The sequence below is a fragment of the Rhamphochromis sp. 'chilingali' genome, assembly GCF_963969265.1.
Source record: "Rhamphochromis sp. 'chilingali' genome assembly, chromosome: 18".
Classification (NCBI taxonomy): Eukaryota; Metazoa; Chordata; class Actinopteri; order Cichliformes; family Cichlidae; genus Rhamphochromis; species Rhamphochromis sp. 'chilingali'.
In genome coordinates, this window is record NC_137945.1 from 6,018,435 (window position 1) to 6,046,041 (window position 27,607).

Genomic DNA, 27,607 nt, shown 5'->3' on the forward strand with positions numbered 1-27,607 from the left:
GGCAGAGAATGTAGTTTGATGGGCGCACCATGTTGTCAGTCACATGCAGACAGACGTAAAAGAAGGAAGGGGGGAATGATGCTCCGAGGAAAGCGAATGTTGTGGTACAGGCGTGTTGATAAAAAGTGAATAAATGAGGAAAAAAAGAAAACGGTGCAGCATCTGATTTAAATGGTAAATGGTCTGTATTTGTATAGCGCTTTACTAGTCCCTAAGGACCCCAAAGCGCTTTACATATTCACACACACATTCACACACTGGTGATGGCAAGCTACATTGTAGCCACAGCCACCCTGGGGCCCACTGACAGAGGCGAGGCTGCCAGCAGCTGTGATGTATGAGACTGCAAAGCTGAGTCCAGAACTGTAAAATGAGGAGCTAGCTAAAAAAGTCCACACTTTCATTTTAACTGTTTTCCCGATGCAAAGGATAAAAGACTTTTATCCAGGCCTTAAATCCTCCCTAGTAGCACATGCATAAAAGGCTGTAACTCTTCACTGTAGATAATCTCCCCACGTGGCCCACAGCTCAGCGAGAGGAAGGCTCAGTGTACCTGTCTACATAATATTAATAAATGTAAAACGTGTTTTGTCTCATTCCTCTTCCGTGAATACTTTATTTGGTTACTTTGTTTACTCCAGTTTAATATTTCTGCACCTTTTGTTAACTTTGCTTCCTTCATTTGACGTGGTAGTACGGAGGTACATTTATCTTACTTTCTGTCTTAACGAAACCTTGAGAGCTTCTAGGTAAAGCAAAGATAAGATAACAGGAATAGTTTCTGTTGGGGGAAAACTCTGTAAAAGATCCAGGAGAAATAAAGACACAATGAGACAAAGTTACTTTCTTTATCAAACGTGTACACGGGTGAGCTGCTAAGAACAACTCACACCATGCACAGTGGCTTGGTAATTTTTATAGGAAAGACAGTGAGAACAGGATAAGAAAATACAAAACAAATAAAATAAACAACTCCATATGTGGCGCTAGTCTCGTCAGCAGAGAGCTGGGAGAAGGCTGTGAGAGATAAAACAATCTAAAACAATATGTCCCAAAACAGTATGTCTTTGCTGAGAAAGTCTAAAAAGATAATTCTAAACTAATCTAACCATAGGCAAAGGGCAGACAAAAGGCATCTTTGTACATTTAAAAGAAGGTAAAGAAACATAGAATCATTTTTCCTGTAACATTCCCCCCTGTTTAACTTATTTTAAATGTATACAACAATTGTCTATGAAAATCATTTATTAAGTATGTTAGGCAATTTTTAATTTCCAAAATCTTCAAAATGTCATCATAGCAGAAATGGCAGTCATTTGGTCTAAAGAATAAAACAAAATAAAAAGAAAAACATAGTAAATGAAAATCATAGTAAATGAAATAACAAGTGGAATAAACAAGAAAAAATAATAAAACTAAAACTACAAAAAATAAAAGGATGAAAACTAAAATGAAAACTTCAAAAAATACAAGGATAAAAACCTTATATTTAAAATGATGCAAACCTTAAATTGAAAACTTTATATGTAAAATAATGAAAACTTCATATTTAAAATGAAAACTTTATGTTTAAAACTGAAGACTTCAAAAAATAATAGCATGAAAACTTTATATTTAAAATGAAAAACTTTATGTTTAAAAGTCAAGACTTAAAAAAAAATAAAAGCATGAAAACTTGCATAACCTACTAATGTTTTAATCAGTGCATGATCACTTGACAAGTCATTTTTAATCACCACGTCATTTATTAGCAGCTAGTACAAGTTCTCCTCTAACAGAATTGCAACGGGATGTTGTTCTTCTTCAGGCACGGCAACATAAGCAGTCATTGTAGTTGTTATCATCTGTGAAATCATTACTCTTAGGCATGGCAACACACACAACACTAATATGAGCAGTGCTATCATGATGAGACCTAGAAGGAAAAATGGCTTTGCTACAGCAGCCAGCCATGAACCGCTGAACAGCCAGTCCAGCCAGCTTTGTGCTGTAGCTGCTCCAGGTGTGTGTTCAGTGACATATTTTTGCAGAGCGGTCAAATTCTGCAAAGCTTCATAAATGTCTCCTCCAGTTTCGTATCCATCAGGGATAAAAGTGCAACATGTTTCCCCGATCAGCTTGCAAACTCCTCCTTGTGATGCTGTTAGCAGGTCTAGTGTCAGTCTGTTCTGCAGCACCATCGTTCTGATGGCCTGCTGTTCTCCTGCTAAGGCGGTTCCCAGGGTCTTAGTTAAGTTGATGTGTCGTAGCAGAGCATATCGGTTGATTTCCACGTGATCCCGCACCTCGGCAACTCCAATGCCGGGGATCAAGCTCTGTAAGAATTTCACTCCTCCTCCCCAGATGCGAAACTCTCCCGGCACTCCAGTGTCCACGGTAATGCCGAAAGAATTGGGGGAGGCGATGTCCACTTCACGTCTCTGCCGGCTGCTTGGGTGATGTGCAACACTTTGCATGAAGAAAACGTGATCTGATAATTCCACCAGGGCGCACAGACCTCCCCAACCTTCAGGGAGTGACAGATAAGCCTTGTTGCCACATAGGAAGTACCAGTCAGCCAAAACTCTGGTTCCTCTGCTGCTGGGTGCCGTCCGTGCACATCCTGTCTGGTACTGAGTCTTTGTTTGTAGTGGCATTCGGTAGCTGTAGTCAGAGCGACAGTTGAGGCTCATCAGTGTCGCGTTACTGGCACAGGTTTCGTTGAGTGAACAGTCCATACACTTCCTCTCGTTCCTTGGTGGGCAGAAAGTGTATATGTATTTGCATAGCAGTCAGTTTTATTATTCAAGTAAGCTGTAGTGTTCATAAACTGCCACCAGAAATTAGTGGCATAGCCATGGGGAAACTTGGTGTACTTTCCTTTGTCATACAGTGTCTGCCTTTTCTCCATGTAGCGTGACTTATTGTCCCTCACGGAAGCAAAGATGAGGAGCCCGGCCATGGTCAGGGCCGCTGCAGTTGATAAGAGCCACCACCTCATGACGACGGAACACACCCTCCTGTCGCGAGTAGACCCCCCGGCCAGGAAAGCTGACCCCTCCACCGGGCGAGATCACAACAAGTAGGCACGCCTGCCGTCAGCTGTGTTTAGATGGCTTCACTGACTCGCCTGCAGTGACTCTGATGGACCCAGGATGGTCGTTCCGCAATTTTGCAAGCGGTCGGTGTAGTGAGGAGGACTTGGTATGGCCCCTCCCACCTGGGTGTGCTCCAGTTTTTCCTTTGGAGCACCTTGATCAGAACCCAGTCACCGGGCTTTAGTCTGCAAGACACTGGAGAAACATCATCAGGTTGTTGATTATGTACAATGATCTCTTTGTTTTCTAACAGCTTAGACATCCATTCTGCTAATGTGTTTTCTCTGATTGCTTTGTCTATTGGTTGACTGGTAATAGGCAGTGGAAACGGCCTGCCATGAATGATTTCAAATGGAGTTAGTTTATGGGAGCCTTGTGTTAAGCGCATCCACATTTTCACTAAACCCAAACATTCAGGCCACGGCCTTCCTGTTTCTGCCATGCATTTCCTGAGCCTTTGTTTTATAGTGCCGTTAGTTCTCTCTACAAGGCCTGCGCTCTGAGGGTGATAAGCACAGTGGTGTTTTATGCTGAAACCGAGTGCTTCAGAGACCTTAGTGATGACATCATTTACAAAATGAGTGCCGTTGTCTGATCGTATCAAAGCTGGGATGCCATATGTGGGTATGAAGTGATTGCACAGGCACTTTGCTACTGAAATTGCATCTGCCTTTTTCACTGGATAGATTTCTGGCCACTTTGAGAATACATCTATAACCACTAGGGTGTATTTTTACCCTTGGCATTCATTTAGCTCAATAAAGTCCATATGAATTGTGTGAAAAGGATGAGGCGGAGTTGGAAAACGGCCTCTTTGTGGTCGCAGGTTACCCTGAGCATTATATTTTTGACACGTCATGCACGTTCTGACAAATTGTTTTGCTGAAGTTTCAAAATTTACAGTGTAAAAATGAGAGTTGACAATACAGGTCATTCCCCCCGATGACAAATGCGTACAGCCATGAGTCACTAATGCCGCCATCTTGTGGAGCGATTTTGGCAACACTGGCTTGCCATAACACATCATTAAATCGTTTGTCAGAACTGCACCGTGTTTTAGCCATTTTGCCTGCTCTGCTGTGCTCGCTGCTTTTTGTTCACTTTGCAACACATCCAGTGGAATCTGATGTGTGTTTACTGCCATCAATGTCATGTTTGTCTTTTGTGCCGCCTGTTTTGCGGCTCTGTCAGCAAAATTGTTGCCTGTAGTAATAAAAGAGCTATCAGTTTTGTGTGCTGCACATTTACACAATGCGAGTTGTTGTGGTAAATTTATTACAGTCAGCAGGCGTTGTAAGAGGCTTGCATGCTGGACTGGTTTACCGGTTGATGTAATCATTCCTCTGTTTTGCCAGAGCTTTGCGAAATGATGCACAGCAGAGAAAACATACTGGCTGTCTGTATGTATGTTTGTATTTAGCTTTCGCGTATCACAGCTATCAGCTCAGCGCTCTGTGCAGAACATGAAGAAGAAAATGGTTTTGCTTCCATTATTTTACTATCTGTGGTTACTGCGTAACCTACACAATTTCGGCCTGTGCTGTAAAGTCAAATGCTGTTCTCCTAGCTTCCACACTTGCTGATCATAAGGTGGATCTGGGCCTGGAGTTTGTTTAAATCTCAGAATGTTGTGATACTCGGTCGGTTTCTGGCACTCAGGTGTAATACCAGAAAAGAATGGCATGACTGCTATCTTAAGTTTTGTCAGAGCGTCTCTACCTAGCAAATTTACTGGACACAACGGGTCATATATGAATTTAATAAAGCACCTGCGGCCACTTGCTGTGTGTACTAGTTCTAAAAGGGCAGTTAATTGTTGTACAGTTGTGTGGCCTGAAGCTGACTTTACAACTAATTTGTCCTCTACTCCTACAATCTCGTGGGAAGTGACCTTCCTCTCCATGGTTCTAGCAGGCGTTGTCTCTATGTTATCTGCTGTTTCTGCGTGGCTGTCTGCAGCCTTAGTGTTTGTGACTTTGCTCGCCTCTCTGTTCCTGATAGCCACCTGTGGATTAGTGTTTTAGTCTATTGTCAACAGTCAGCCTTATTTTGAAGTTACAGAAAGCTTCTTCTTTTTTGTTCGTCTTGGTCTGGGAGAATAGATGCAACACTACATTTTCACTTAAGGCAGTTTTGAATAATTTCTAGTTTTTCAAACAATTCATGGATCTCACACATTTCAAACTTTGAAGTTAGGGTTGTTTCCCATTTATACATATATATATTTAACTTTGCATTGCTCACAGCTCATAGCTCACAGCTCTAAACCTAGGCATTTTTCAATCATATGCCTAATCACTATGTGTCACTGTGATTCTCAAGTATTGTCACAAGTTCGTTTAAATTCGTTTCCAAAACCAACAAAATAATCAAACAAAAACAAAAAACATAAACGTGTCAGGACACAAAAGAAAAAAGAAAAATGCTGCCACCCGAACAAGGCAGAAGTCTGCATATGTTGGCTTGTAATAGCATGCAGCTTGTAACATGGTAGACTAATGTGCCTGTGTTAATTCAGCTCCATATTATTGTGTGAAGTTGCACTGGGTTGGGAGTGGTTTTGTGTGTGTCACATTTTTGGTGAGCCAATGGCTGGAATGAGGTTGGACTAATTAGAGGCAGGTGTACTTGATTGCACTGATACACTGGTCTACTTATAGCCCACACTACAACCACTGCTGTTTTGTTTTGTCTCTCTGTGCAGGTATGTAATGTGATGAAATCAGATATGATTGGGATGGATTGGTTTTGCGCTATGAATTTTATATTAAGTGTGTCGTTTTGTCTCTTGATATATTTTTTGTCAATAAATTATCTTTTAGAATTTTATTGACTGACATCTTTTTGCCCACGACTGAGACGGTTGGTCAGACCTAGAGTCTTTCTTTGGGTGTGTTACAGCAGCTTCTGCTCTAAAAGAAACAAATAAATAAAAAGAAAAGAAAATGTGGAACATGCTCATCAGCTTAGCAGTGTCTACATATTTAATTCAGCTTCTCAATCCTGTAGTTTTAGCTGTTGTCTACAGGGTTTTGCTTATTGGTTGTTATTATAGGTGTGCTCTATATCTCAGCAATGTGTCAGTCTAGGATGATAGGTTTCAAGCTGGTCAAGTGCCTCTATGCACTTCATTAGTTTAGTTATTCTCCGTATTGTCTTCATCTCACATGTCATTACACTGAGTTTCAGCAAACCTTAAGCTTGATGCAGACTACTGCTTAACAATTATTCACCACACATAACAGATTAAGGTGCCTCTTCATATTAATATTGTCATTGTTAATATTATCCTCTTTGTCTTATATGACAGCAATAGCATATTATAATATTTTAGCAGTGTGTACCACTATAGTACTACTGAGCCAATTTGATAGTTAGGATCATCTTATTCAGCAAACAGATAATTTTGAATTCATCCAATCAGCGGTCACATTTGTTCTCTCTGTTGCATGGCGGACCAGGCAGTTCTATTATAATATATTATTTATATTTTATTTTGTATCCATCAAGGGCTTCAGATGACCTGCAGAATCATCCTTTTCCCAGGGTGGAGACAGTTACCTTTTCACACACTGTCCTTGGCTGAACAGTGACACAGCCTTAATATACCTTATTTATTTTATTAAAATATTTTCGTGTGAATTATTTGCTTTATATTCATTTTATACATGCTGGGCATGGTCATCATGCCAACTGTGTTTCATTGTTAATATCACTTTACAGGTTGTTGTCCTTGCTATTATTAATGTCAAATACTCTAAAGATCATTTCTACTGTAATTTTCCCTTTGTTCATCTTTGTTTCGTACTTTTTATATTTATATCTACTCAGTGGGGTCTGTTTTCAACCCTTTTAAACTACTTCAAACTACTGTGATCTCTAGTTTTCACTTAATAAGGGATTATTAAGTTCTTCCTGATATGGGTGGTGCTGCAGATGCGGCTGCAGGAGTGAGTGATGGTTTACTAAAAGGATTGTGGGAACTGCACAGTGTCTCGTCTTCTGGTTTTACTAAACTGGCAGTTGAGTTCTGTTCTTCTGACTGTTTATATTTTGTTTTCTTAAATCTCTCAGTTTACAGACACTGTTTTTGTCCGGCGTCTGGACTTTTCTTTTCTCACCACTGCTCGTCAGCAGGAGTGAGTTTTAATTTCACTTGCTTGATTACCCATCTTATTTATGTATTTACTTATTTTTGTTTAAGTAATATATACACAATACAGCTGCTATCACCTTCGCTGGTATTAGAGACGAGAGTGGTTGCTCACACGCCCTTCTACTTTCGGACTATTTCCAAAAGCGGTGTGAACTTTACGAGACGGAACTCGACCGTTCTCTCAACTCACCAGCACGTCAGTGAATAGCAGTAAAAGAAAAACACAGTAGGAGCAGCTCAGTCTCTTATTGGACCGTGAAAATTCAGCTTGCTCCATTAATTAAAACAATACACACATACATTCACAGCTTCGACGCGCGCGACCGGAACCCTTATAATAAGGGGAGCTCCCAGAGCTACTTACTCCCTAGACCCAGTCTAGACCCAGCTGGGGGAGCTACCCAGAGCTCCAAAGCTACCAGTCGACGAGCTTCCAAAGCTTCCAGTCGACGAGCTACGCTACCAGTCGACGAGCTCCCAGAGCTACCAGTCGACGAGCTACTTCCGCTATTTTAAATTCCCTGAATTTAAAATACGTTTTTACGCAAGATTGTGTCAGTGTGTCTGTATCTACCTGGTCGGTGTCGCCGGGTCTGGTCCACCTCGATCGGGTCCCACCACCGTGGGTCGCTTTCTAAGACGTTGGCCAAGACCCGAATTTAACGCTCTTGGTCTTTTTCCACACACCTGGTGTGTGGGCTGTCGACAGGCGAACAACGTGGACTGGTCACGGAGATGGGACACGATGGAGGTGATCCGGCTGTCGAAGGACCAAGAAATGTTGGGGGAAAACTCTGTAAAAGATCCAGGAGAAATAAAGACACAATGAGACAAAGTTACTTTCTTTATCAAACGTGTACACGGGTGAGCTGCTAAGAACAACTCACACCATGCACAGTGGCTTGGTAATTTTTATAGGAAAGACAGTGAGAACAGGATAAGAAAATACAAAACAAATAAAATAAACAACTCCATATGTGGCGCTAGTCTCGTCAGCAGAGAGCTGGGAGAAGGCTGTGAGAGATAAAACAATCTAAAACAATATGTCCCAAAACAGTATGTCTTTGCTGAGAAAGTCTAAAAAGATAATTCTAAACTAATCTAACCATAGGCAAAGGGCAGACAAAAGGCATCTTTGTACATTTAAAAGAAGGTAAAGAAACATAGAATCATTTTTCCTGTAACAGTTTCTTTTCAGTTTTTTTATTATTTGAGTGTAAGAAGTGGTTTTTTGTGAAGTATCTTTCTGAATTTGATGGTGTGATGGGGTGACTGCTTAATGAATGAGTGGTTGAAAAGTTCACATTTTGTATGCTTACAAATTTCCCCACCGTGGGATCAATGAACTCTAATCTTACATCTCATAATATATGAACGAAACCATTAATAATGGTTGAAAAAATATCAAGCAGGTTTCATAATAAATAATATGAGTGTGCAGAATCAAATTTCTTTCTCTGTATCATAAACCATGTGGTTCCTCAGCTCCTCTCAAAATAGGAAGGTGTAACTCTTTTCATCTATGTGCCAGGAAGTTTTCAGATATGACACCATTGGTAGATGTTTGTCAGTCTTTATGATCACACTTCCTTTCCAAATATGTTGTATGAGTCGGTTAGTGGTTTGTGGTTATCAAAACGGGTACATGCACAAAACGAGAATAAAAATCCAACTTAAATTACTAAAGATTCCACAAACAATAAAAATAAAGAAATTCAAAACCTACAAATATGTAGAAAGACAGAAAAGAGATACAAAATGACTTCACAGACAACCCTGCTAAGAGGTGCAAAGCTACGACAGACAGAAAACAACCATGGACATAGTCAAAAAAGACAAAGAACACGCACAATGTTGTGATGTGGTTTTTAATGTGTAAATAAAAATGGCCCAAAGCTTTTTAATACACCCTAAAATTGTTCTCCGAGAGCCAGAGCAGAGCTGTGCAGAGATGATTTTCAAAGTTAAAATTGGGCACATGGAACCAGACTGGATAACAGCAAACTGCATTCATCACGAATGTTATACTGAATCACATCGTGCTATATCACCATCATCAGGCGGCGATGATTGCAAAGCAAACGTAGCCTATATTTTGCCTGATGGTTACAATGTTGCTGCTGGGGGGTTGCTGCTGCTGCTGAGAGGGCTGAAGGATCATTTTAGTGAAATATAAGTCCTCCAGAAAGGCAGGAAAAATCCCTGGAACTTACTTTAAAATGAAATATGTTCCCTAAAAAGTTGGACAGAACTACAGACCCATGACAGCCTTACCCAGTTAGCTAGCAGCTAATGACCGGCACTACTGTGTAGTTTATAAAAGGACAGACATTTTTTGTCGCACTTTTGCACACACAGCACGCTCATTTGTTTCAATTTGTTGTGAGGTTAGATACCATTGGGCGATCTTGGCATTGGCATCTTTGATTCGATGGTTGAACTGCAACAGAACGTGGTTCAGGAAGATGGTGAATGAGCATCTCGGGAAGTAAAGGAGTTTTTTAACATAATCTTAATAAATGTAAATCCTCTTCCGTGAATACTTTATTTGGTTATTCCAGTTTAATTTTTCTCCAGTTTTTGTTAACTTTGCTTTCTTCATTTTACATTTGACATGGTAGTACAAAGGTACATTTATCTTACTTTCTGTCTTAATGAAACTTAGAAAGCTTCTAGGTAAAGCAAAGATAAGATAGAAGCAATAGTTTATTTCCTGTTCTTTTCACTATTTGAGTGTAAGAAGTGTTTTTTTTTTGTGAAGTATCTTTCTGAATTTGATGGTGTGATAGGGTGACTGCATAATGAATGAGTCGTTGGAAAAATTCTTTAAGCACATTTTGTATGATTATGAGACTTATATAATACAAGAAACAATACAAACACAGTGCTAGAGAGAGTGCTGGAGCTATACCAGTAATGTAAGAAGCCAGAGTGACAGTGTAATGGTGCAGCTACTGTGGAAGCACAACACATATAGTCTGACACACGCAGTCTGACACACCCCCCCCCCCCTCCCCTGTACAGTGTCGGATAATCTTGGCTCACCATTGAGGACAGCACAGACACCACCTGTCATGATACTTCCCAAAACACTGTCCACACAATTTATTAAACCCAGATCAATCCATCCCAAGGGTTAAGGGATGCGTATTTCTCCACCCATTCTGCTTCATTCTGCTGCATACGCTGTGGGTCTGACATCCAAAGTGTAGGGGACACAGCTCATGCACCATGGACACAGCGTTTCTCATTTAATGCACGTTTCTTTATTAACACTGTTTACTGCTTTGTACAGTATTGCCCGGTCAGCTCTTGTAATTACACAGCTTGGTCCCAGCATGCGTCTGTCTGAAATAGGAGAGGCACAATATAATGATGACTCACAGCTGTGCCAGACACCTTTTTTATTTTTATTTTTTTAAATCACATAAACACAGAGTAAGCAGGGGGAAAAGCTGGAACTCCATTTAAAAATAAAGATCCCTTAAAAACAATTTGTTTCATGAAAGTCGACGCTAAGAATAAAATACAGGGTTACTCTACAGGTAAGAGTAAAAATCCTAATCTACTAATGTGAAAAAGGTTATAATAAAGTTACAATAAGAAAGTTCTCTGGTATGAATAAGACTTTAAAGGTGAGGCTAAAGAAAACACTGATGTAGCAGACAGGCAGCGATGCTTCACCACAGACTTTATGCTTCACACCTTCGTCATTCTGGCAGTGACTGAAGAGGAGAGAGAGACAAAGGGGGAGCTCTAGATTTTCTCTGCAAAAACTTTTCATGTATTTCTGTGTGTATTATTTGAGTGTGGGAAGTTGGTTTGCGAGAAATATCTTTCTGAATTTGATGGTCTGTGACTGCTTAATGAACGAGTGGTTGGAAAATTCCTTTAAGAACATTGTATACAATTATGATGCTTAAAAATCATAAAAATAAAAAGTGACAACGTTGGTTAGATCTTTGTCTGTCTTTAATGATCACGCTTCCTTTCCAAACATTTTGCACAAGTCTAAAAACGTTCCGAGCAATCAGATCTTGTGGTTTGTTCAGACGCAACTTTGCCAACCTGAGATGTACCAACATGTTTCTCTCTCTTTCTTTTTGTTTTTGTGTGACTTTAATATTGATATGTTAGCAAAATGGGAACATGTACAAAAAAAGAATAAAAACATACTACATACGAGACTACACGAAATAAACACAGACAGCACAATGACATAAAAAACAACTCCGACTGCATTTCAAAATGTACAAACATGTGGAAAGACAGCAAAGACACTGAATTTACTACACAATCAAACTGGTTACGAGGTGCAAAGCAACCATAGACAGAAACAACCATATACAAAATCGAGAACGGCAAAAAACACGCAAAATATTGTGTTTTGTTTTTGAAATGTTGAAATAAAAATATCATAAAAACCATTTTACACACCTTAAAATTGTTCTGCATCATTCTCTGACTGAACTCCAGGCTCTAACTAGGTGTTTATTTCCCTGCAGAAATATCAGCCAGCTATAACTGTAAGCATACTGGACATCGTTCAGATGCTAAATCATGTCTGGACTTTCTTAAGTTCATTTCAGTTTTCTGCAAACTTCAGGTGGGTTACATTTACACCTGACATAAACTATTTGTATCTCTGTGCTTTGCCTGTGTCATTTTTCTGTTGTGAAGATGGCAGACACTTGTTCAAGTGTACTTTTTCATTAATAAATGCTTCATAAGGCAAAAATAGGTCTCACCTTAGATGAGGTCAAAATAATTAACTAGGATCTAGTAACTCTCTGAATTAACCATGAATTACAATATGAAATAAATATTAATAAAACCTCTATCAACAGACACACACATTTACTAATACTTTACTAATGCTTGATGGTGTGACATTAATATAAAGTCTTGTGTTGACAGTTTTAATTTTCCAGTGTGCACATTATAAGATCAATGACTTCTCATTTCAGAAATACATTTCAGGTTTCTGACAGAAACTAAATATCCTCAGGAAAAATTGATTTGGATGTTCACAGCTAATTTCCTCCTTCATAGCAAAATTGGTATGGCCTGGATCTGACCCACACAATGTGCTTACACATGGCTCACGTACCACAAAGAATGATGGCCCTTTGGTGGCTCAGATCAACATGCTATATTCACCCAATCAGTTCCACTAAACTGAGTGCTTCCTAACTACATTCATACACAGTCACACTCTGCTGGATGCATCAAAGAGCGACTTTGGGTAGTATCTTGCCCGAGGATACTTGACATGCAGACTGGAGGAACCAGGGATCGAACCACTAACCTCCCAATCAATAGGGGACCTGCTCTACCTCCTGAGCTACAGCCACCCGGTGGTAGACATGAGTAAACCCTCACTAGTAGTGATGGGTCCAGCAACACTGACGCACCGACGCATGTATCAAGCTCACAGAGCGAAACCTGTATCGGTGCGTGCGTCGCTTTAAGAAAAAGTCAGGTGATCGACACAGCTGCTGTATCGCTCATTGCCAACGCACCAAACTGTCTTTAAAGGGTACCGCATCTGCATCTGCCAACGGAATGAGTCGCCACCAAAAAACCCACAAAATTACTCTCACAAAGGTAAAATAAAATAAAATAAAAAATACACATCTCTCCATAACAAAATGGAGCCCGAAAGAAAAAGAAATGTTTCTGCTGTGTGGGATCATTTTGATCTTTTAACTGCAAATGTGGTAACTGTTTGTCTGTCTTTGTTTCAGTGTAACCTATCATAATAGGAAAAACAGCAATGTGACTTGAAGTGTAAATTATTTATTTCATTTTATGCAGGTTAAATGTCGCATCTGTTCTGCGGAGCTTTCTTACACAAACAAAAGCACCTCCTCAGTGTTTAAGCATTACAGAGCCAAACATGAAAATGAGGAGACAAACACACCGAGAATGAACACTGGTGGGCCTATATTGACACTGAACAGCTTTATCATCATTTTTTTTTTTATTAATATGTGTTTTATTATTTTGAAATCAGGCATCTAGGAATTCTGTTCTGGACCAGGCAGGCTGAATTTTATTATAAAGGACTGCCAACCCCTTAGTATTGTGAAGAGTGTCGGAGAGAAACATTCCAAGATCAGAGGATCGCTCTGTGAGCTTGATACATGTGTTGGTGCATCAGTGTTGCTGGACCCATCACTACCAGCAGGTGTCAGTATGGAGCAACACAGCAACACTGTGTCGACACAGTATCGATACAGTTTGGGGAATGTGCTGAAACGCTTCACGAGGCCTCATCTACCCATCACTACTCACTATGTTTTGTGTACACTCACAAACCTGTCAAACCTGCATTTGAAACGTTGGCTACCAAGCAGTGTAGTATTGCAACACGGTATTTAGGTTTCTAACAAAAATAACAAAATAGGAACATAAATAGTGTCATCATTGCCAGACCTGGCCCACATCTAGTTGACATACACCCTGCCATAACACCAGTCAGTCAGAAGTGACAGCTTGATCCCGGATCTGGGCCAGACCTGGGCCACATAAACCAAACCACAATCAGGCCAGATATGGCATGCCATCACACACACAGTGCCATCTATGCCAGGCCTGGCCCATATCTGGATAAAATACCACTTACCATGCCAAAAGTCAGCCAGCAGTGCCGACTTGACACCAGATACGGGCCAGACCTGTCTGCTATGTGGGATAGCTGTATTGGCTGTCCCATTATGACACTTTTATTTAGGCTTATATTTAAGGATATTTTGGTTGCTTATAGTTAAAAAGCAGCTTGATACTGACCTCATTACAGCTGATATGTATAGAATTTTTACAAACCATCCAAAAAGTTTCAATCAATGCAAAAAGCAGTGGAGTATCACATACCCCACACATACATGTCCGATTGAAAGCATTTATTTGTTTGTTTGTTTGATTGACTGTCATTGTTATCATGTTTTTGATAGAAGGGTTTAACACAATAAATAAAGGTTTTTTTCACATGCTGAAGAAACACATTTTTATTTTACTTCACTGGTTTCATACCATTGTGGAGGAAATTTCAGTTTAGAGTTCAGGTTGCAGTTGCAATAAAGAATTTTTTTTTTAACATTTTTTATTAAGTCTTAATAATTTGTCATAAATTTCATCAACAACCCTTTTTATGACAAGCACAAGGACAAAAATTATAATGAAATGCATGTCGATGAAAACGTTTAGGTGAGACAAGATCCAATCAGAATTCAATAAGTTCTGTAGAGTGAGCCAATCCTTGTCCAGCAAGACGTGCACAATTTGATCCAATGAGCAAATTTTCTTGATCTGAAAATTCTTGGATGTTTAAGAAAAATTAAGGCAAATTAAAGAGTGTTGACATTTGTTTGTAGAGTTTGGAGGACATCATTCCCACAGCTCTTCCATCTAAGGAAAGTTTAAATATTTATATATTTGCCCTGAGAAAAATTCCATAGGAAGGAAACTTTCAGATGTCATAAAACTGCTTAATACTTACAAATAAACACTGACTTCTGAGCTGTTACCAGACTCCTAATTGCCCTCCTGTGTATACATTGTCCCTGCCTCCACTTGTCCTTTGTCACAGTGTGCTGCTCAGTTCACTGGTCTTAGTTCAGCTAAGTAAAGGGCTTGCCTTTTGTTACTTCCAGCTGCCTTCCTGTGTCCACATTTTAGTTGCTTTAGTGGAAAAATCATTTTGCACAATTGATGTAGAATTATCAAACTGATAATTAATCTCATAAATCATAACACACTGCTCTCCCCTATGCCTTTATAAGTTAAAAGCCTTGGCATCAGCAATGCTGGCGCTGCATTTGCTTGGTATTGGATCACTTTGAAATAATGTAAATAACTAACTATTACCAGTTTTTATTCACTTTTTAAAAAATGTAATTAATATAAATTTGTAACTGTACACACTTCTGTTATTACTGTTGCACACCTACAGTACCTTTACAGTCCACCAGAGGGCCCTTGTCAATACTTTGGATATCTCTGGTCCAAGTTATAACAAATCTGAATCCTTTCGTGGTAGCTGGTATACTTTTGAACCCAGGGTGAAATTCCCAGGGAGATGTTGTTGGGAATTCCGGTGTAATCTTAAACCTTTCAAGCTCTCAATCACCCTCTCACCATATTGTGTGTGTGTGTGTGTGTGTGTGTGTGTGTGTGTGTGTGTGTGTGTGTGTGTGTGTGTGTGTGTGTGTGTGTGTGTGTGTGTGTGTGTGTGTGTGCGCAGCATAACTGACACCTTAGAGAAGCATTGACTGGCATCAGTGTCGAGTGACAGAATATAGAAAACCTATTCCAGCCTCCTGATGTTTTATCACAGTTTATCACAGAGCACAAACGTCCTGCAGGGATTTAAAAATATCAGACATTGACTGGCCTTGCACTAGCTACGATCAAGAAAAGAGTTATGAAATCAGAGTTGCTTTAAATCAAAATCCATTTAAAACACCTTCTATGCGTAGCACTGCTGTGGGTGGAGCAGGGAACCAGGAGGAGCAGTCAGAATAGGAAGGTAGGTTTATGAACATGTGCAGGCACCTATCTGCAGCAGGGGCTGCACACACGAATTGGCACAAACAGTAAAAAAAAAGGGAAGGGGGCCCAAAAACCCTGAGCTGTAACACCCCTCGCCTTAAAATACAACCTACAAGGGGTTTGCTTTTCTTTCACATGGAGCCATCAGATATATCTCAGACACTTACTGTAATTATCTATGCTGAACAGCATATGAGGAAGTTATGTCTTTAGGAAGTGTGGGTTTCTTTTTAAGTGGTGGAATATTTGATGTTTATTGAACTCGGATGTGCTACTTCTTGAGCATCCTCCTGCATGAAAGCAGCGTCTGATTCTGTTGTGTTGACATCCACTTCTAGTTTAAATGTGCCAGATGTGGAGTGCAACAGAAGGATGATTTTGCACTCTGAGACACGCTCACGCTACAGACTTTACTTAAAGTTCATCATTGGGCTAAGACATGGCTTAAATAGGTTGGAAAAAAACATTCTAGTGTCCTACCATTCCTAAGACCCCGAGAAAAGAGCTCCTAGTGATCAAAGTGGGCTTCAAAAACTACTGCAGAACCTGCAGTAACTCTGATAACTTAAACAGTGTATCATATGGGGTTATACAGTTTGAGCTCAGTTGAAAACACCAGGGGATACCTGTTCTGGGAAATTATTGGGATATGTGTATGACATATTGTGAGAGTCTAATGGGTATTTAAATAGCAGGAAAATATTTGGACAATAATAAAGTTTATTTTTTTGGGTTTTTTTCACATAAATACATAATAAACTGAAGTGCACATATAAGCAAGAAAAAGGTCAAAGAAAGACAGCGCTTAAATGCTAACTTTTAAAAAAATGGTTGGCACCATGAAAGACTGATGTCAAAACCAAGAATTAAATACAGGGTAACAGTAATATAATTAATCTGAAAGGTTTTTAGGAAGCATTCTCATTTGAATATATCTTTGAAAGTGAGGCCAAAGATGATACAGACAGGCAGCAATGCTTCACCAGAGAACTTGTGCTTCACTGCACCTTCTTCATTGTGGAAGTGACTGAGGAGGAAAGAGAGACAAAGGAGAGCTTTAGATTTTCTCTGTAAATACATTCAATGTGTTTGTGTGTCTGTGTGTTAGCACAACTTACGATTCTGGACCCACTGAGCGTCAGGATCGGCGCAAAGCTGACCATATTCTGTGTTGAAACTGTAAAAAAAGAATGTTTTAGAGATTGCATGTGTTTATGTTTGCGTGTAGGACAACATGTGCTGACTTACATTATAGCATTCACACAGGGATATGATGAAGCCTGCTCGCGATATGTCTCCCCCACCACCTCAGGGCTCATATCGAGGTTGGTAACATCAACGCAGCAAGGGCGTTTCTTCGTAGGACCACGGATACCTTAGAGGAAGGAGGTTAAAACGGATTTATCTTACCTGACAAAAGTCTGATTAGAAGGAAAACCAAAGTTAACTCCAGGTTTAAAATGTGATGAAACTCCTTACATCACTAAACACAACATAGCTGTTGAAATGTTACCTAAAATTACGTGACAGTAAGCAGGCTTTTTTGTGCATCACACATTTTACACTTTGATTATTCAAAGTAATTTTAACATTTTCATTCAAAGTGCATTGAAAATAGTAACTCATATGGACCTATGTTTTCGCAAAGTATGTTCTTCAACATCTTCATAAAACAGAAACAGTGGGCCAACAGAGTATTTGCAGTAGAAGGTCTCACCGCTTGGGGCTCATCTTAAGAATCTAGTAATTATGTTCATCATTGACAGTGTGTAACTGTTTTTGTTACCAGGACCATATTCCATAAATATAATTAAACAGAGGTGAGATTTGACTCCCGTTTTATATCTGAGACACTTACTGTAATTTTACATGTGGAACAGGAATGTGAGGATTTTATATCCCTACGAAGTGCGAAAGCTTCTTTTAAAGTGGTGGAATATTTGATGTTTATTGAACTTAGACATTCCACTTCTTGAGCGGCGTCTGATTCTGTCGTGTTGACATCCACTTCCAGTTTAAATGGATGTGCCAGATGTGGATTTGATGAACAAAAGCTGGATGTTGTTCCAGAAATTACTTTTGCTTTCATTTTTTTTACTTTACCCAACTCCTACCCATCAAATTGAAATGTAAACAATTGGTAGACATGATCTTGCAAATGAATTTTCAGTCTTGAATTGTTCTTATTGTTATTAATTGTCAATAAAGAACATTGGCGAGAATATGAGGCAATAAGCTTCATTTATTAACATCATTCTTTTATCAAAGACAAAATTCAGATATGCAGCTAGCTGAATGGTGAACATCATTATCGCACATTTGCAACTTATCATGCTGTTCTGTCTCTGTGTCTTTCATTTCCTGTTTGTATTAAGACATTATCATAGTTATGCAATGAGTCACAATGTGCACCTCTCACAGCAGAAAGCTTGAAAACTAAACAGCATTAAGATTTGTTTACAGAGTGCTCATATAGCTGAAATGGAACCCCTGCATCCACTGTGGTATTTTGTATGATAGTTGAATGGGTGGTGCGAGAGATGCTTAGCATCATGAGACAGAACCCATAAATCAAAGGAAGTACACATTTGCATGTAGATATGCATAAATGTATAATCACTATACATCAAATGAAAATATTTCCCAATCAAAAGAAAAGTCAGGAGAATGATGTAAAATCTCCTTCTCCTAAATTTCAATGTAAAGGACGCCTTTTAAAATGTCATGCCTGACTGCACGTTCAGGGATGTCTGGAGTTTGGTGGATAGAACGCAAGAGTGTAAATGCTGAAAAGACTGTTTAAAAGTACTGAATGAGCATATACCAGAAGTAAAGGTTTGTGGTGAGAGAAACTAGCGGAGTCGTTGCCTAGTGAAACCCATGAGAGTCCACCCCCTTTCACCAAAAAGTAAGTAATTGCTGTAAAAGTAGCTACTTAATCAATTTTATATATCTTTAGATATAGTTACCTGCAGAGGAGCTGAAGCACACACACATTGAGAGCAGGAGGAGAGTGACGGAGAGAATCTTCACAGACATTTTCACCGGTGGTCTGGCTCACTGATCAGGTTGTAATTATGCGAGTTGATTCCTTAGCTATTTATTTATAAGCGCAGGAACATCTACAGGCGCGACTGATGACGTCTTTCTATAGGTTTGTATATTTGTGTGTGTGTCGTTGTGACATATCACACCTCCGCCTCCTGTCAGGAAGATTTTTCTATTTCAAACCACCAACATCTCACTCTGAGCTTTCCGAGAAACAGCCTCACATACACAAAGTTCACAGAAACTTGTGTACAGCCCAGTGACTGACTCACCTGCATTGTCATGAATGATGTCTATCTAGACCCCTGAAGATTTCAGTTTTTCGATTTTCACTGACAGTGACTGTTTATCTGTTGGAGTTCATAAGAAAAATAAACATGAATTGTTGTGATTGTTATGAATCAGGACTCAAATGGAAATAAAAGTAATGCATGATGACTCTGATGCACATTTCTCCACATTTGCATAACTGACTGACTTTTTGGGTCCTTATCGAGATACATTTAATCTTAAATCCTCACAACTTGAACCTTTTCTTGCAATCTAAACCATTAAATTAAATTCTTTTGATTTTCTTGTTTACATTAAGCTGTTAAGCTGACCCATTTGGATTCTTTTATTTAGGGTTGAATTTAGTGCTACAGGGGCTTGGGATCAATGTCCCTTTGAGTGAGACAAGCTTTAGTATTCAGACTGATGGCCTCTAATTTGACTGTAGAATACGTTGATGTACAGAGAACTTCATGGTCAATTCAATGACTGCACAGTGTCCACACTAGCGTTTTCAGTCGTTTTCACAGAGTTGTGCATCCACATTGAAACAGATGAAAACGTTTATGTTCCAGTACTACGCATGCGGGATACGCAAGAAGATTTGACCTGCCTCATTTCTGTCTGCCTTTTTATTTACTTTCTGGCTCTTTGCAAAATGTCGAGCAAAAGCCCTGAGTTGGTGGAGACAATGAGGTGCAGTTGTTGGTGTGAGTAACACAAAACTACAAAGTTGCAAAAGCGAGTGAGAATTATAGAATTTAAGGAAAAGCTATCTGGAGCATGTACAGACTGATATTAATCTTTGATAGGGCTGTCAAAATTAAGAGCAAACAAAACAACTGCTGCATAATGCCCTCCGCTATCTTAGTTTAATTGGTCACATGACTGCATCATATGACCAACATGTGTCATCATTTTAGAAAGTCTGCGTTTTCACTGTCCACACTGTGACGCGAAAGCACCGTCTTCAAATGTATTCGTTTTCGAGTGCGTTTTCAGAACGCTGTGTTTTCGTCTCAGTGTGGACGGGAGGCCAAAACGGAGAGAAAACGATGCGTGTTCAAATGAAAATGCATTAGTGTGGACGTAGCCTTAGTGTAGACTGACTCCCCGTGTGGCCCACAGCTAGCACTAAATGTTGTAAGTTAAGTTGAGCTTTTTAATATAGTTTCTTTAGACCTTTGCAGAACTGTGTTCTAATAAAATCGATTAAAATCATTTATCTATCTAAGTTTCAGTTGTTTTTATCAGGTTTTCCCATTTTCAGCATCTCCAGCACTGTCTTTAAATATTAGATTTTTTACAATTTGTTTTTGTGAAATTGACTACTATAATCAGTCTATTACACTTCTACCTTCTAGTCCCTAAGGACACCAAAGCGCTTTATACATTCAGTCATCCACACACTGGTGATGGCAGCTACATTGTAGCCACAGCTGCCCTGGGGCGCACTGACAGAGGCGAGGCTACCGGACCCTGGGGCTACTAAGCCCTCTCTGACCACCAGTAGGCAACAGGTGAACTGTCTTGCCCAAGGACACAACGACCAAGACTAAACCTTCCGTTTACAAGGCAAACTCCCAACTCTTGAGCCACGAGCATGGATATGTATTTGGTGTTTCTGCAGAATACCAAATGTAACAAAAAATGTTCTGAGATGTTTCCAGCAAGTTCAGTAACCTTTAAAATTGAAGACTTGCTGAAGTTGATAACAGAGAATCTGAAATATTCATTTTCAATTCCACTTCTCTGCCTCTGGCCCATCATTACAATATACTACTACGTCTTTAATCATCAGCATATTACTATTCTTAAACTGTCGTTATGAGTTCCAGTGTAGTGCTCTGTCACTTAGTCACTTCTGTTTTATAATAAATGCTGACGAGTTTCCAGAATGAACATCTTTCCTCTGTATCATAAGTCATGTGGTTCCTTAGGCCCCCTCAAATCAGGAAGTGGTAAATCTTTTCACCTATGCACAAGTTTTCAAATATGATATTCGTGGCATTTTTGACAGTCTTTCTTTATATTGCTTCCTTTCCAAACATGTTGCATGAGTATAAAAACTTTGCAAACTTGTGCTTTGTTTCCACGTTCTTTCTTTTTTAAATACTAAAAAAATACAGGCATAAAGCAGAGGTACAAAATGACTACATTAAAACTGCTAAGGAGTGCAAAGTGACCACAGACAAAAAACATGCAGATGCAAAATCAAGAAATGCAGAAAACATGCAAAATATAAAGTTTGGGTTTGGAAATACAACAATAAAAATAGGTGCCATGTATCTTTAAATTAAACCACATCATTGTCTGACTGAAGTTTGATCTCTAACCACCTCAGCCATCTTTCACTCTCTATATATAGCATTCCTTCATTGACACAATGCTTCATATTATACACAAAAAGGACAGATATGGAGTCAAAAACTCTTGTGTGTAGTCCATGTCTGACTGTATGGTGGTGATGTCTCAGGCTAGGTTCACTACACCCCACAGCCACAGGATCTGTAGTTCTGAACCTGGAGGACAGAAAGCCTTGTTGGCAGTGGGATACAAGTTGATGAAATCACTGGTCATTGGACAGGATGAGTGCCATAAAATAGTAGAAAGAAGCCTAAAACGTGTAGTCTAACAAAGTTTACTGCAGTTCACAAAGAGGATTTTCTTCTTTTCCTTTGCTGCTTTACACACTCACCAAACATCGCTCTGACTGTTGCTTGTCACTATTATGCTCTAGCTTCGTGGCTGTCATCCAAGCACAACACACTATGGTCCCCGTGTGATACTGTGTGATAATGACATCATCCAAGTAGGCAGTGGCATATGCAGTGTGCGGACACAGCACCCTAGAAAGTACTGGGGCTCTGAAAAAGCCAAAAGTAAGGTTGACAAATTGGTATTAACTGTACAGAGTGCAGTTTATAAATAGTCTCTGTAGTCTCCGGAGATAAGGCAATCTACCAGCAGCCCTTGGTTAAAACCACTATCTTGAAAAAGCCAGCGGTTATTCACCAGTCCAGGTGATAGCTGACCAACTGAACTGTGAGACCTCATTATTCTTGCTGTAGATTGAACACACAGAACTGTATAGGCCTGTGTTTCTTTACTATAAGAACTGTGCTTTTGTGCATGACCCTCATGACTCTTGGTTGCAACTGGAATCTGTTGTGGAGTAAATTGTCTCGTAATCCCTGGATTAATGGGTCAATCACTGGTGCCGCCACATGATCCCAAACAGACCTTTATAGGTGCTTTTAAACTGAGAATGTTAAAACATGCAGGGTAATAAACATCTGAGTGATTTTCCTATGGTGCTCATATGTGTGCATTGCTTAGTCTTTCACATGCTCACAGCTAGGCATATTGTAGTATTTCTTAATATTCACCAGCTTTCATGCAAAATAAAGTTCGTTTTGTTTGTTTTCCTGAGACTGAATTGGTGACTTAAATGTCAGTAAAACTGAAACTCTGCACGGAAACTAGAAAGATTAAGATTAGCACTGTAGTACGCCAACACCATCCACCATCAGTCTGTGGTAACAACAAAGATGATGATGAAAGCAGGTCACTGCTTTCATCGCTGAGAAAAGAGAAATTCGAATCAAACGGCTGTTTTAACTGTCTCTGCACACCAGCCAAAATAGGAAACTGCACTCAGGCCACTGATTCACATCGAGTGCTGACTGAACATTTTATTTTGTGTTTATTTCTGTTCATTTAGAAATGGTAGCAATGGTGGTATGGTGTTATTCTTGTGTGCACAGAGCAGTTGTATTGTTACAATATTGGCAGAAATGTTTTTAGGTAAGGTTTGAAAAATGTACATGACCCACTTTCTAGTGGAAGTTGAGTAACAATCAATCAAGTGGAAATAAGCTTAGTGAGAGTTAAATCACTTCTATGAACTTAATCTTTAATTATTTTTTTAATGTATTTATTAGTTTGCTTTTTTTTATTTAATTGGAAAACTGACTATGGATGAAGTTTAGCTGCTTCCTCAACTGTTCTCATTAAGAAGAACAATAAATAAGTCCTGTGTTACTGGCCATCCTACATTAAACAAAGAAGACACAGAGAATAGCATCCCAAAGACTAGTGTCAGTGAAATACAGCTGCAATAAGTACCTCTGCTGTGGTTGGAGCAGACAGGTTATGGGCACGCTGACGAGCAGGAGCAGGCATATATTTGCTACAGCAGGGCTGTACCCACATAGCAAAATTGGTATGGCCCAGATCTGGCCCACACAATATGCTTACACATGGCCCACATACTGCAAAGAATGACGGCCCTTTGGTGGGCCAGATCAGGTTTGCCAGAGGTGGCCCACACCTGGTCTGGGCCACCAAAGGGCCGTCGTTCTTTGTTGTATGTGGGCCATGTGTAATTTGTGTGCAGCCACGGGCCAGTTCCAGACACACTGCTGGTCCAGAACAGTTTCAGCTCTGGCCCCAGATGTCAGCCTAATATGTACCTTATTCAAGCCATGTAAAAACAACATGTGCCGGAACATAATAGTGCAAAAGTAACACGACAAAACTGTTCATACAGTGAACAGACTGATTCTTAAATGGCACTTTTCTACTCTACATAGCAGGGTGTATGTCAACCAGATGTGAGCCAGGTCTGGCAATGATGGTACTATTTATGTTCCTGTTTTCCTATTTTAGATAGAAGACCGAAATGCCATGTTGCAAAACTATACTGCTATGGTAGCCAACGTTTCAAATGCAGGTTTGTGAGTGTACACTTTATCGAAAACCTAGTGAGGGTTTACTCATGTTTATCACTGGGTGGCTGTAGCTCAGGAGGCAGAACATCCTTCAAGGTTTTTGTTTGTTTGTTTGTATCCCTGTGTGTGCAGCCGTATCAAACAGATGGAGCGATTGAATGTTCTTTTCAGTGGTGGAATGTTTTGGCCTGATTTTTTTTAACTTGACTGACAAAAAATTATTGGAGATTATCTATCAGAATTTCAGGAGCAGGACCACGCCTCCAAACACACTCCTTCCGGTTGTCATCTATATAGGTTCCCCCAGTTCTGCAAGCTGTTCATTCTCATCTACGTGCCCCACCCTCCCTCACTCCTTGTTTTCCATTCGTTAACTTCTTCATTTCTATTTAGTGCATTGGGATCTGCCAGGCCCGGGAGCCATCACCAGTCCCCTTCAAGGCCTTCCCCAAACCACAGCTCAACTCATGTCAAAGCATTCACTTTTACCTACTAAAACAATATCAAACCTAAATAAGACTTGGGCCCAGCTAGTGAATAATAAATTAAAAAAACATGGATGTTCGACTCTTTGAGTGTCAGGAGCAGCTGATCCTTTTGCGCCCACTTCTCTGAGTAAGGAGCTCCTAGTGGCTGAAGTCAAGCTCTCCAACCACTACAGTAACTGCTTTGACCTCTATTAGAAACTCTTGATGATGACTCAAATAAAAGTGTATCATATTGGCTCATGCACTGGTGGAATCATGCACAATTCTGGGAAATTACTGGGAGATATGTTTGTTGTCTTCTGTGAGTAGACAAGAGTAAACAAGACTAGAAAAAAATATTTGCTCAATAATACAAAAGTTTATTTTTTTATATTATTTTTTGCTGCCAGAATGTGCTTCACATCAACACATAATACAAAGAAAGAAATTCATGAATAAGCAAGAAAGACAAAAACAAAGGAAGTCAAAACGTATCCATTTGAAAACAGCTGGTCCAAAAAAAGACTAAAGCCGTCACCTAGAATAAACAATAGGATTACTCAACAGGTTAGAGTAAATGTAAATGAAAGCAGAAAGAAACAGTTACATTAAGAAAGCGCTCGAGTTAAAATACGTTTTTAAAGGTGATCTCAAAGGAGACAGGCAGTGATGCTTCACCAAAGAACTTCACTTCACTACACCTTCGTCATGTTGGCAGTGACTGAGGAGGAAGGAGAGACAAAGGGAGCTTCAGATTTTCTCTGCAAATACTTTTCATGTGTTTGTGTGTTAGCATAACTTACGATGCTTGACCCACTGAGCGTTTGGATCAGCACAAAGTTGTCTTCCGTTTCCTGTGTTAAAACTGTAAATAAAAGACAGAAGGTTATACAGATTGTATGTTTGTATGTTGGACAACGTGCTGACTTACATTATAGCCTTCACACAGGGTGGTCTTGCAGCCTGCTGACGATATGTTTCCCCCACCACCTCGGCGCTCTTATTCATGTAGGTGACGTCAACGCAGCACGGTCGTCTCTTTCCAGGATGAGCTGGAACTGAGAGGTAGGAGGTTAAAAATGTATTTATACAACCTGAGAAAGTCTGATTAGAAGGAAAATCAACGTTTTACAGATTTTCATTAAACAGAAAGAAATGGAGGCAACAGAGGCAACAGAAGAAAGTCTCACACTTGGGAGCCATCTTGAAACTCTTTTTTTAGGACAGTTTGGTGATAAACAAACAAAACAAACATAAATTCAAATTTGCAACCCACAGATTTCAAAGCAGATGGGCTGAGTGCCATGTTTCTCACATGTGTCTCTGACAAAAAATGGACTCTGTTTAAAATTGTCTGAGGTGTTTGTTATGAGAATCACAAACAATCAGAAACTTTCAATAAATATAGATGAGAGAGTTCACCAAATTTTCGAAACTTTTAAAAGGATTCATTTTCACTTTGTCTTTAACTAAATAAATAACTCATTTTGCACATCAAACTGAAACATAAACAGTTGGGAGCCGTCGTCTCCATAGGGTACGGTGAGGCTCTTCACAAACAGCTAGGAGCCAACATCAGAAATTGTAACTGCTGTTATCAATTTGATATATTTTATTTCTTTTTTCCTTTAGAAAAGTAAGATCATAGTTACCTTCAGAGGAGTGGCAGCACACACATATTGAGAGCAGGAGGAGCGTGATGGAGAGAATCTTGACTGACATTTTTACCGGTGGTCCGGCTCACTGATCAGGGTGAAAGTGAGTTGATTCGTGTTTGGTTATTTATTGGTAAGTGCAGGAACATCTGCAGAGTGTTTTTGTGCATTTGTGTGGTGTGTGGTACATAACATGTCTGCCTGTTATCAGATTTTAATATTTCAAACCACCAACGTCTCTGAGAACTTTCTGAGAAACAGCCTCACTCAACATTCACAGGCACTTAAATATGGTGTTCAGCCTGACGGATGATGACTGACTAATTTTTGTTTTTCCATTTTAACTGACAGTGGCTGCTGACCTCTTGCAGTTAAATGGAAATTAAACAAACCCATCCAGTGATTGTTGTAGTGCACAAGTCAGGTCTGAGGTGAAATTAAAAGTAGCTGTTAATGCCTTTTAACATCATCTGTTAACTGACTGACCTCTGGCTGCTTATTTTTCCAGTTTGTTTGCAGGAGGAGGAAAAGGATGGAGCAGTTAAGAACATTTCCTTTATATTTATCATACAAAAAAAGACAAGAACACTGCATCCAGGATAGAAGCATGTGCATTCATCTTTGCTTTGTCTTGTTGGCTTTGTGTTCAAACATAAAAACTAAAAGAAAGACCATATGTGTGCCCTTATTAGTATATGGATTTGTGTTGGTGTGTGGAACTATAGCCTAAGGTTTATATTGTTAACTGGTAATTAGGAGACGGTCGAGTGTCAAACAGGTTATATAAATAAAATACTCAAATCCTCAAAAAATGTTGCCAACTGTTGTGTTTAAACATCTGCAGAATATGAAATATAACATACCGAGATGTTTCCAGCAAGTCAAAAGTAAAGACTTCCTGAACCTGATGACACAGAATCTGGGATATTCATTTCTACTTCCACGTCTCTGCCTCTGGCTCATCGTTACAATATTACCTCGTCATTCATCAACATATTACTACTGTCAGACTGCCTGGATGAGTTCCAGTGTAGTGGTGAGTTACTCAATCCCTTGGCTTTTTCTAATAAATGCTGACATGACTTTGCAAAGTCAGCATTTTTCCTCTGTGTAATAAATCATGTGGTTCATCAGGCCCTGTCAAACTAGGAAGTGGTAAACCTTCTCCCCTATGTGCCAGCCAGTTTTCAAATATCGCACTGACGTCGTCTTTCTCGATTACGCTTCCTTTCCTATCATGTTGCACGAGTGTTAAAAAGAGCAATCGAATCTTGTGGTTTGTTAGGTGCAACTTTGCAAACCTAAGCTGTGCTGCCATGTGTTTCCTCTATCTCAGGTTCTCATCTCCTTTTTAGTATCCCTTCACTTATTTGTAGTTCATGTCTGGCCATGTGGAGACAACCCAGGCCGGGCCGACAGTGCCGACATCAGGTTCACAATCGACAGCCACAGAATGTGTTGTTCTCAATGTGTCTCATTGGATACAGGTGGATTCAATCACTGGTTATTTACTGACTGTGGATCAGAACTATAAAATACAGGAAAGAAGCAAGAGCTACAGGGTCCAGGGTGAAGAAGCCTCTCAGAGCCGTGGAGGGCTTGACCAGGTTCACTAGCAGGTGGTACTGCTGCTGTAGACTGGGGAGCA

The 27,607-nt window shown here is 39.7% G+C and overlaps 1 protein-coding gene across 2 annotated transcripts in view; it reads left to right on the plus strand.

Moving 5' to 3' along the window:
- Positions 1–27,607, plus strand: part of LOC308385446 (uncharacterized protein) — a 538,971-nt gene that overhangs the window by 168,704 nt on the left and 342,660 nt on the right. The gene's annotated exons all lie outside the window — the stretch shown is intronic.